The sequence below is a fragment of the Triticum dicoccoides genome, chromosome 2B, assembly GCF_002162155.2.
Source record: "Triticum dicoccoides isolate Atlit2015 ecotype Zavitan chromosome 2B, WEW_v2.0, whole genome shotgun sequence".
Taxonomy (NCBI): Eukaryota; Viridiplantae; Streptophyta; class Magnoliopsida; order Poales; family Poaceae; genus Triticum; species Triticum dicoccoides.
In genome coordinates this window covers 404,783,649-404,794,870 of record NC_041383.1, presented here as the reverse complement: position 1 = coordinate 404,794,870, position 11,222 = coordinate 404,783,649, and the positions used below count along the sequence as shown (strand labels likewise).

The 11,222-nt window shown below is 38.8% G+C and overlaps 1 long non-coding RNA gene across 8 annotated transcripts; it reads right to left on the bottom strand.

Annotated features, from left to right (window-relative positions):
* Positions 1-2,446: 2,446 nt before the first annotated feature.
* LOC119363914 lies at positions 2,447-8,077 on the bottom strand. Of its 8 annotated transcripts, none has more exons than XR_005174521.1 (8): positions 7,606-8,077; positions 7,364-7,500; positions 7,022-7,130; positions 6,877-6,928; positions 6,269-6,339; positions 3,891-6,173; positions 3,028-3,146; positions 2,447-2,905 (listed from the first exon to the last, which is right to left on the bottom strand). It is a non-coding gene; the product is annotated as an uncharacterized LOC119363914 (long non-coding RNA). The 8 variants fall into 8 exon arrangements; XR_005174517.1 differs by lacking the exon at positions 6,269-6,339 and having other exon boundaries at positions 3,891-3,951; positions 4,280-6,173; XR_005174522.1 differs by lacking the exon at positions 6,269-6,339 and having other exon boundaries at positions 3,891-3,951; positions 4,474-6,173.
* Positions 8,078-11,222: the final 3,145 nt, after the last annotated feature.

Sequence of the window (11,222 nt, the reverse complement as noted above, 5' to 3'; positions counted from 1 at the left end):
ATTTTACAGGAGTCTATGGAAGAAGAAATTCATGAAACTGTGAGCTCATTGGATGAAAGAGATGATGAGGAGATCAAAGAACAACAGGAGGAAGAGCGGATTAGCTACCCATGCCCACATTATTTAATGCCCCTTCATTCTTACCGGAGGATGAATGTTATGATAATTGCTATGATCCCGCTGATTCGTTTGGAATATCCATTTTTTATGAACTTGATGCTTGCTATGCTTGCGGCCTTGATGTCAACATGAACTATGCTTATGAAGATGAACTTGCTATGGTTTCTTATATTAAGAATGAAATTGTTGCTATTGCACCCACACTTGATAGTCCTAATATTTTTTCGAATTCTCCAACCTACACTATATCGGAGAAGTTTGCACTTATTAAGGATTATGTTGATGGGTTGCCTTTTACTGTTGCACATGATAATTTTGATGAATGTAACATGCATGTGCTTGCTGCTCCTACTTGCAATTATTATGAGAGAGGAACTACATCTCCACCCCTTTATGTTTCCAACACGATAAAATGGCAAGAAACTGCTTATGCTATGTATTGGCCTTTATTTGATGTGCATGAATTGTTCTTGTATGACATGTCGATACATAGGAAGAGGGTTAGACTTTGTCACTGCATGATATATGTTGCTTTGTGATCACTACTAAATGACAAATCATTGCTAATTAAAATTGACTTTGATATACCTTGGGATCCGGGTGGATCCATTACTTGAGCACTTCATGCCTAGCTTAATGGATTTAAAGAAAGCACTACCAGGGAGACAACCCAGAAGTTTTAGAGAGTCATTTATTTCTGTTGAGTGCTTTTATAAAGTTTAAAAACAAAAATATATAGTGGGGAACTTAAAACTTCACAAAAAGATAAGTGAAAGTGAGAAAGACAAGCATTGTTGAAGTGGGAGAGCTCCTTGAACTTTGTTCATGTGCATGGAAACTTTGTGAATCTCAATTATAGAAACTTTCCAACAAAAATAATTATCCCCTTGTACAAATCCTTTCTATTGTAAAATTATTGTGCCAAGGTTTTCCTTTAAGATGATTAAATTGCTTGTTGGTATGTGCGGTGCAGAAACAGAAACTTTGGCTGTAGCGTGTGAATTTTCAATTTTTTTAGAGGAACATTAAAATGTTCTGAAACTTTTTGCACACTATTTCTATAAAAAATTTATTTCATCTAATTTTTCAGAATTTTTGGAGTACCAGAAGTATGGTAGATGTTCATATTACTACAAACTGTCCTATTTAAGACAGATTCTATTTTTGATGCATTGTTTTGCTTGTTTTGATGAAACTATCGATTCTTTCGGTGGTATAAGCCATGGAAACTTATATTACAATAGATGCAATGCAAAAACAAAGTATGAATTGGTTTGCAACAGTGCTTAGAGTAGTGATTTGCTTTATTATACTAACGGATCTTACTGAGCTTTCTGTTGAATTTTGTGTGGATGAAGTGATCAAAGATAGAGGAGTTTCTCGATATGAGGAGAAGGAGGAGAGGCAAGAGCTCAAGACTGGGGATGCCCAGGAAGGCATCCCATCTTTCTTCAACAAGTATCGGTATGTTTTCATCTTCGTTTCATTCACGTGATATGTGTAAATCTTGAGGAGTCTTTTGCATTTAGTTTTTTTTTATTTCATGCACTACGCTTCTATGAGATAGTCCATGGTTGATTTATAGAATGCTCATTGCACTTCACTTATATCTTTTGAGTATAGCTTTATAGAATGCTTCATATGCTTCACTTATATCATTTGAAGTTTGGATTGCCTGTTTCTCTTCACATAGGAAACCATTATTTGTAGAATGCTCTTTTGCTTCACTTATATTTGTTAGAGCATGGTTTTCTGTAGAAAGAATGAAACTCTTTTGCTTCACTTATATCCATTTAGAGAGTCAACATGAATTGGTCAATTGCATGGTTAGTCATAAAATCCTACATAAAACTTATGGATCACTGAATATGATATGTTTGATTCCTTAAAATAGTTTTGCGATATAGTGATGGTAACATGTGGGAGGTACTAGTAAATGGTTGTGGTTAGTAGAAATATTTGTGTGAAGGTTTGTGATTCCCGAAGCATGCATGTATAGTGTCTCGTTATGCTATGAAGTTGGAGCATGATTTATTATTACTAGCTGACCCGTTGCGCCAAATGGCGCAGAGACCCGCTAAAGCCATGTTGTCGATGAAAATAGTTTCATTTTGCAAGAACATATTCAATATTGGTAGTAAAAAACCCATGTGTTAAATCATGCTATATTAAAAATATGTTTATCATTCTAAGAAATCTATGTTTAAAAAAAATCATATTTGTATAACATGTATAGACCAAATAAGGAAACTTTTAGTTGAAAATATGGTTATCACGCTGAGAAATCTGAGTTTGAAAAAAAACATATTTATATAAGAACATTACATGAAAAATTACTCAGTGGCAACATGTAGTGCTAAATGTCAATTACAAATCTATAGGTTTGGGCATCCTTGCATCCTTCTCATTTTTGTAAGTTTAGGAATTGCAATATACTGGTATGCTTTCTTGATTCTTGATTACATACATCGCTGACATGAATCAACAAATCAACACCTTAGCTAATCTAACAAAATAGGGAAACTTTAAACCACATTCTTTAGTCTATACTTCCCATGCCTCAGACGTAAAACATTTTTGCCTTTTTTTCCGAAGCGTGGTATTTCAGCAGTCAAACCAATGTAGTACTCGCAAAAAGTTTTGTTACAGGAGTTTTGCCCGTTACCAAGATCATCACTCGACATCTCTTGCAGGAATTGTGCAGGGCAGCATGACTATAAATGTTGAGCCTTTATTCAATCATTTCTCTTTGCTAAGCAGTGAGAGTACCACCCATCAAGTCCACCTAATTCATCATGAAAAATCAAATAAGCGTTACACAATTTTTACACATATGAAGGCAAAAACACCTTAATCCTAGTGTTGTTTTCTAGATGAACCAAGGATTTGGACTGAACAAATTGATACCAACTGTTTGCAGACTGCAAGGTCAAGCCTGGTCCCGCCATATTTTGTTATATGATCATTGCCATCCATATATCTCTTGAACAGGAACGGTAATGACTTATCTACAGATGGATCATAAGCTGAAAGAACCAGCAAATATGAATTAGAAGCACATTCCAGAACTATAAAAATGCACCAATTCTTTGTACCACAACAAGGCTGCCTGGATCTCGGATTTGTAGGACATGTATTGTTTGATATCAAAGAGAGACAATGAAAACAAGATCCTCATACAACTGAGTTAGCGACCTGCGACCTTGGGAGTTCCATAGACCTAGTTTCTCATGGGACGCCTTAGATATTAGAAGTTAAAGGAGCATTACGGAATATACAAAATTTTAAGAAATTTGGTCATGCAAGATAGTTATCACTTAACTCAGAATTACCTATGGTCAGCAGTAGAAAGGGAGGCATCCAGAAGATATAGCATTTAACTTTGATATTAAGAAGTATGACGCACAGCAACATTTTAGGTTGAGCTAATAAGATTCTTGATACTTGCTTTGATATTTAACTTTCAAGGGGATTAGCACACTTCAGGCTTATACGAATTTGTAGGTAACCAAAGTTTGTTGTTTGTCAGTTTTGTATTGAACACATTGAGTATTAAAATCAGCCCTACCAAATAGATAATTTGGATCTCTTTTTTCTTTTTCAGTTAGCCAGATGATTTTCTGAAACTGGTTAATTTGTATGTCTATGTTGATAATAATGAAAATTCTCCCCATAGAAACTAAAAGTGAAACAAATGCAAACGCACTACAGCTGCCTGCCTAGGGTAGTGAGGGTGCATTGTCTCTTAGAACACTCGGTACATGAGATACCTTTGTCAAACAGTTGATACACACAGCGAGTATCTTTTCATCATCACTGACGTACTACAACCTGCAGTAGAAGCAGAACCATGAGGCAATGACCATGAAAAGTAAGGTTAAATACACCAAGCAGAAACAAAAGTAACAATGATACATAAAGAGAGATTATTTGTACAACAAGATATCTAGAAGGATCATATTTTGCCAACGAAACATTTATCCTTATTCTGTGATATGAACAATAAATACATATATGCATCCATGGAGACACCAAAGGGAGGATCAAAGTTGTTTTTATCCGCACTGGATAGTACAGTACATAAAAAAACTTTGTATCTATTCATAAGCAATACAGTAAAGAAACATTTAAAATAATGGCATAAGGGGCATAAACATACCTATAAAAAGCAGCCCTGGTTTTAGATAGAGTTAGTTGCAGAGCATAGGAAGGTAGTAAACGGTAGAAAAGACACCGAAATTGCATAACATAACTGTGAATTAGTTCCCATGGCTGGAGCTAGAATATAGGTATGAGTTCCGGTAAGATCACAATTTTTCTGAGTAAATACACGCATTAGATGCTCCAACTCACTCCTACTTAAATCACCAGACGAGTACCCTGTTCCTCCCTTCACTCCACCATATGGTACCGCTGTAATGGGCAGTCTTCTATGTCACCAGTTGAGCAAGTGCATTTACTTCATCTGGATCAACCTGTCAAGCAGTTTAAGTGCAAGAAGAAATATGATAATCAGTCAACCTAATAGTTGACTTACTGCCTTGGCTTTTTTCGAAATCTAATATAAAGAACAACAGGTAGTGAAACAATTTCTAATAAAATACTGTTACTCACAAAAGTAATTTAGTCAAAGAACCGACAATACGTTAGCTAAGTTGGTTGCTTCCTTAACTGAATTTATCATTTAGGGATATCAAACTATCTAGGCTTGCAAAATATCGGAAGAATATTGGTTCAACGAATAGAATCCGGCACATGTTCTAGAATGTTGTCAAAGAAATTTCAAGGAGATAACTTTGTCTTGCTTTATATTCTATAATGTTGAATTTCGAAAAGGTTTTTCTGTTATTATGTTGACACTATGTCAGCATGTTTATGCCAGGATAAAATCCTGTCAAAATTATTTGTCTAGTTCAAACATGATATCAAGCTCAATAATATGGCAATTATAGTATATCACCTGCTATTATTATGCTATTATTATACTATACATACATCTGATCAGCAAAATTTTGCCCAGTGACTTCCTACTCAGAAGATGAAGGTATCATATGTTGCAAATTCAAAAAATGTTATCATGCATTGAACAACCAAAGATAAATTAGCAAAGGGTGGCATTACTATGAGTAGTAGAGGTGGGGAACCATGATCATTCTTCATTTACAGATTAATAACTGAGATTTTTCATTCATGTACAGAGCAACACCACACATGCTCTATGTTTCAGCACAAGTGCATACTGCATTCAGAGATTAACAGCTAAGATTTTCAATCTGGGACCAATTAGATATATAGTAGCAGCTAGCATTCTTATTGGAGTGGTTCTCACCGGAATCTATACTATATCCTAAATTATAAGATGGATTATTTTGGGTTTACAACTGCCATTATTAAGGCTCTGAACATGATACTATTTGCATGATAGTGGAGTGCTTTTACACATATGCATAACATCAAACATTCATCCTTATCATGTAACGGAGATACTGTTCTTTTGATAAGCTCTTGTTTTTCTACCCATTTATAATAGGGACATGCTACTACTTAGCTGCACCTCTGTTTGCTGCTGATACTACAAACTACAGTTTATGTGGGTGTACTTTATGTGCATATACACAATGTATATAGCATGAACCTGGCAAGAAAAATAAAAGGGATTACCTAAATATATGATGCTGCAGTACACCTATTTATCTAATTGAAATTAAGCCTGCCACTTCCTGCTCTCTATTACTTCAGAATCATATGTATGAGAAAGCATTGATACACATTACTTTATATAAAATGCATACTCCGGGACAAGGTCGCGCACCACGACACACCGACAACTCCTTTCTCTTCTCGAATGAACATCTTGATTTTGAGATGCAACATATAACCAGGTTTTCATCTTACAACAGAAGGGAATCCTCGCAATCTGCTAGATACAACAAGGTACTTTGTATGACATGCCTGAGCCATCAATTTGCCGGTCCTTTTCTTCCTGAAACCAACATAGACAACACCAACTGATTTTCCAGCATGCAATAGCCTCCCCTCAACTTCATTTCTTCCTGGAAAAATAAAACAAATAGTTTACAGCATGTCAAATGACTATTAAAATAATATAAGAGTGAAGAGACAAAGGTGTGTTCAAAATTAATCAAACCTTATGATAATATTCTAGCAAGAAACTGGTCAGATCTGCCCTTTGGGGGGCAAAAATTATAACCAAGCCACCTAAAAAGTACATTTGGATTCTTCAGAGCAATATCTAGACAACATGACAATAGCTCTGATCCTAAACTAATTCTAGGAACCTCTTGGAGCAATATCTGGACAACTTGACAATAATTCTGACCCTAAAATAATGTTGGAAACATTTTGTACCCAACAAGCTCCAATCAGCGCGTCAAAGGAAACAAAAAATGAATAACACCTAGTCGTGTAAATGTAGGGGCACTAAATTCAACCACCTTTTCTACTTAGTACACACTTACATTCCTATATTATTAAAATGACTGGAAAGTAAGAAGTAGTGTCCTTTTATCTTGCCAATTGAGATATTAGCATACCAACTTCGAGTGATGCTTCTGAAACACCAAATTCCTTATTACATATGCATCATGCCGTAATAAAACCTAGATGATGGCAATCTTTACAAAATGCAGATAGTAATTACCTAAACTTAACACCATCGACCAGATGTAATTTCAATACCATGGTCAAAACAAAACAAAAACAAGAGAGGAGTAAGCCACTGCCTAGCAAACTTACCTCAAGGGATAGAGCATATCAACCCCTGCAAAATTATGAAAAAAAATTGTTCCTGCCAAACAAGAGAAGAAATCAGAAGGAAATAAAAAAAGATGCTTCTTCTCAGCTAATCCGAGAGGGATAAACAGAGGGTAAAATGACTCACCGAACCTATATCTCCCTGACTGGTCTGTCAAGACCTCGGTTGTAGCAAAGGTATTTGTTTCTATTCCCCACGGACCATGATGCAACCACAGCAAGGCCATGAACATGAACTGGAAGATGAAAATCAGCACCAAATCAGGTAATATTGAAGGATGTCGGGTCTGCACTCCACATTTTACAATTAATAAGTGCACTCTTTTTTGTTCAAACAGAAAGTAATTAAGTATTAAGTCTCAGCCTGGGCCCCTCTAATGAAAAATTCATACAACAGCTAAGCTAATATCCATACTCCAATCGTGAAGTTTGAACAGAAAGTCAAACAGAGGTAACAATCTCACTTTACCTATAAATGGAATGCAACTAAGGAGATAATTTTGTGGAGCAACATATTTATCTTAGCCCAGAAATTCATCTACAAAAGTATCTGAAATCTTTCATCGATAGAAGAAACAAGTATAAATATCCTTGATCTTGGCATGCCTGCAAATCGGAAGAACATCAATGACATATGGAGATGCATAAATAGCAAGATCAGGAGGAGATTATTTTGTGATGGAGAGAGAGGGGAGCCGAGGGGAAGCTCACCTTGGCATCAGCCATTGCTAGATGCTCGTGCCGCTCCCCAAAATCTGCCCGTGGCCGCCTGTCCCCGCTGCCGCACACATGGTGCTAGGCGGAGCCGTGCACCTTCTCCCTGCGCACCTCCACGTACCGCGCCATGTGCACGTTGCTGCCCTCCAGTGTGGACATGACCCTCGCGTACGGCGCGCAACCCATCAAGGCCGACCTCTTGTACGTGTCGTTGTTGGCTGCGCTGGCCGCGGGGTTCCTCCTGTACGGAGGGGCTTTGGCTGAGTTGCTTCGGGGCCTCGCGGTGCACTTCGCTGCCGGTGTGCTCAGGGTGGAGCATGTGAGGGCGGAGGAGGAGGGGCTTGGGGCGGACCAGGGAGGGGGGAAGGAGGACAGATGTAGTAGGGCGCGGCTAGGGTTCGTGGGGCGGCGGCTGAGACGAGGGAGGAGGGAGGGATGTGGGCATGCGGCTGTGGGAATTGCGGTTGTGGGGATTGGGGGAGGCGCAACAAATTGGACCCTCACACTGATGAACCCAGCCAATACATGATGACCCCACCAACGAAGAGGCCCACTGGTCATACACATGTCAAAGAAATAACGTGGTGAAACATGCAGTGAATATCCAACGACCGAGGAGAGGCGTGGTGGGAATTTTACTACGATCGGACGACCACGAACGACCCAATTGAGGGAGCTCCGTGGAGGCAAGTTGGCTAGCCTCATTATATATTAAAATTGATTGTCTTCCTTCTAAGTGGTGGTCGGAGACGAGTGATGGTCTTTTCCTACCAATCTACCCCCTAGTGGCATGCGTAGTAGTACTTTGCTTCGAGGGCTAATAAACTTCTACAATAAGCATATGAGTTCGTTATGACTAATGTGAGTCCATGGATTATACGCACTCTTACCTTTTCGCAATTTGCTAGCCTGTACGGTATCGTGCATTGCCTTTCTCACCTCGAGAGTCGGTGCGAACTTCGCAGGTGCATCCAAACCCCGTGATATGATACACTCTATCACACATAAGCCTTATTATATCTTCCTCAAAACAACCACCATACCTATCTATTATGGCCTTTCCGTAGCCATTTCGAGATATATTGCCATACAACTTCCACCGCCTCCATTTTGATGACTTGAGCATTCATTGTCATATTGCTTTGCATGATCGTAAGATAGCTAGTGATACGTCTCCAATATATCTATAATTTTTTATTGTTCCATGCTATTATATTACCCCTTTTGGATGTTTATGGGCTTTATTTTACATATTTATATCATTTTTTGGACTAACCTACTAACTGGAGGCCCAACCCATAATGCTGTTTTTTTGCCTATTTCAGTATTTCGAAGAAAAGGAATATCAAACGGAGTCCAAACGGAATAAAACCTTCGGGAGCGTGATTTTTAGAACGAACGCGATCTAGAGGACTTGGAGTGCAAGCCAAAAAGCAGCCGAGGCGGCCAGGAGATAGGAGGGCGCGCCCACCCCCTCTAGACGCGCCCCCTGTCTCGTGGGCCCCTCGGGCGGCCACCGACCTACTTCTTCCTCCTATATATACCCATGTACCATGAAAACATCCAGGGAGCCAACGGAAAACAATTTCCACCGCCGTAACCTTCTGTATCCGCGAGATCCCATCTTGGAGCCTTCGCCGGCGCTCCGCCGGAGGGGGAATCGACCACGGAGGGCTTCTACATCAATACCATAGCCCCTCCGATGAGTTGTGAGTAGTTTACCACAGACCTTCGGGTCCATAGTTATTAGCTAGATGGCTTCTTCTCTCTTTTTTTGGATCTCAATACCATGTTCTTCCCCTCTCTTGTGGGGATCTATTTGATGTAACTCTTTTTGCAGTGTGTTTGTCGAGATCCAATGAATTGTGGGTTTATGATCAAGTTTATCTATGAGAAATATTTGAATCTGCTCTGAATTCTTTTGTGTATGATTGAGTTATCTTTGCAAGTCTCTTCGAATTATCAGTTTGGTTTGGCCTACTAGATTGATCTTTCTTGCCATGGGAGAAGTGCTTAGCTTTGGGTTCAATCTTGCGGTGTCCTTACCCAGTGACAGCAGGGGTTGCAAGGCACGTATTGTATTGCTGCCATCAAGGATAAAAAGATGGGGTTTATATCATATTGCTTGAGTTTACCCCTCTACATCATGTCATCTTTCTTAATGCGTTACTCTATTCTTATGAACTTAATACTCTAAATGCATGTTGGATAGCGGTCGATGTGTGGAGTAATAGTAGTAGATGCAGGTAGGAGTCGGTCTACTTGTCACGGACGTGATGCCTATATACATGATGATGCCTAGATAATCTCATAATTATTCGCTTTTCTATCAATTGCTCGACAGTAATTTGTTCACCCGCCGTAATACTTATGCTATTTTGAGAGAAGCCACTAGTGAAACCTATGGCCCCCGGGTCTATCTTTTATCATATAAGCTTTCAATCTACTTTTATTTGCATCTTTATTTTTCCAATCTATATTATAAAATACCAAAAATATATTTATCTTATCATACTATCTCTATCGGGTCTCACTTTCGCAAGTGGTCGTGAAGGGATTGACAACCCCTTTATTGCGTTGGTTGCGAGTTCTTTATTTGTTTGTGTAGGTGCGTGGGACTTTTGAGGAGCCTCCTACTGGATTGATACCTTGGTTCTCAAAAACTGAGGGAAATACTTACGCCACTATTGCTGCATCACCCTCTCCTCTTCAAGGAAAACCAACGCAAGCTCAAGACGTAGCAGGTAGCATGATATTTCCATGGCTTGTCCGTTTTTTGATGTCGTTGCTAGATCATTGCACATCCTGGTACACTAATAGAGACATTCATATAGAGTCATATTTTGGTCTAGGTGTCGAGTTGTAATTTTTATTTCATTTGAGTTATAAGTAAATAGAAGTGCGATGATCGTCATTATTCATTATTAGAGCATGTCCCAGTGAGGAAAGGATGATGGAGACTATGATTCCCCCACAAGTCGGGATGAGACTCTGGACAATGAGAGAAAAAAAAGAAAAAAAGAAAAAAGGAAAAAAGTGAGAGAAGGTGCATTGTTACTATCTTTTACCACACTTGTGCTACAAAGTAGCACCATGTTTTCATATAGAGAGTCTCCTATGTAGTCACTTTCATATACTAGTGGGAATTTTTCATTATAGAACTTGGCTTGTTTATTCTGCTGATGGGCTTCCTCAAATGCCCGAGGTCTTCATGAGCAAACAAGTTGGATTCACACCCACATAGTTTTCATACTGAGCTTTCATACACTTATAGCTTGTAGTGCATCTGTTGCATGGCAATCCCTACTCCTCGCATTGATATCAATTGATGGGCATCTCCATAGCCCGTTGGTTAGCAGCGTCGACGTGAGACTTTCTTACTTTTTTGTCTTCTTTATATTTACCCCTATCATCATACTCTATTCCACCCATAGTGCTATATCCATGGCTTGCGCTCATGTATTACGCGAGGGTTGAAAAATTTGAAGCGCGTTAAAAAGTATGAACCAATTGCTCGGCTTGTCATTGGGGTTGTGCATGATAAATACTTTGTGTCAAGAATACAGAGCATGACAAGATTATATGACTTTGTAGGGATAGCTTTCTTTAGC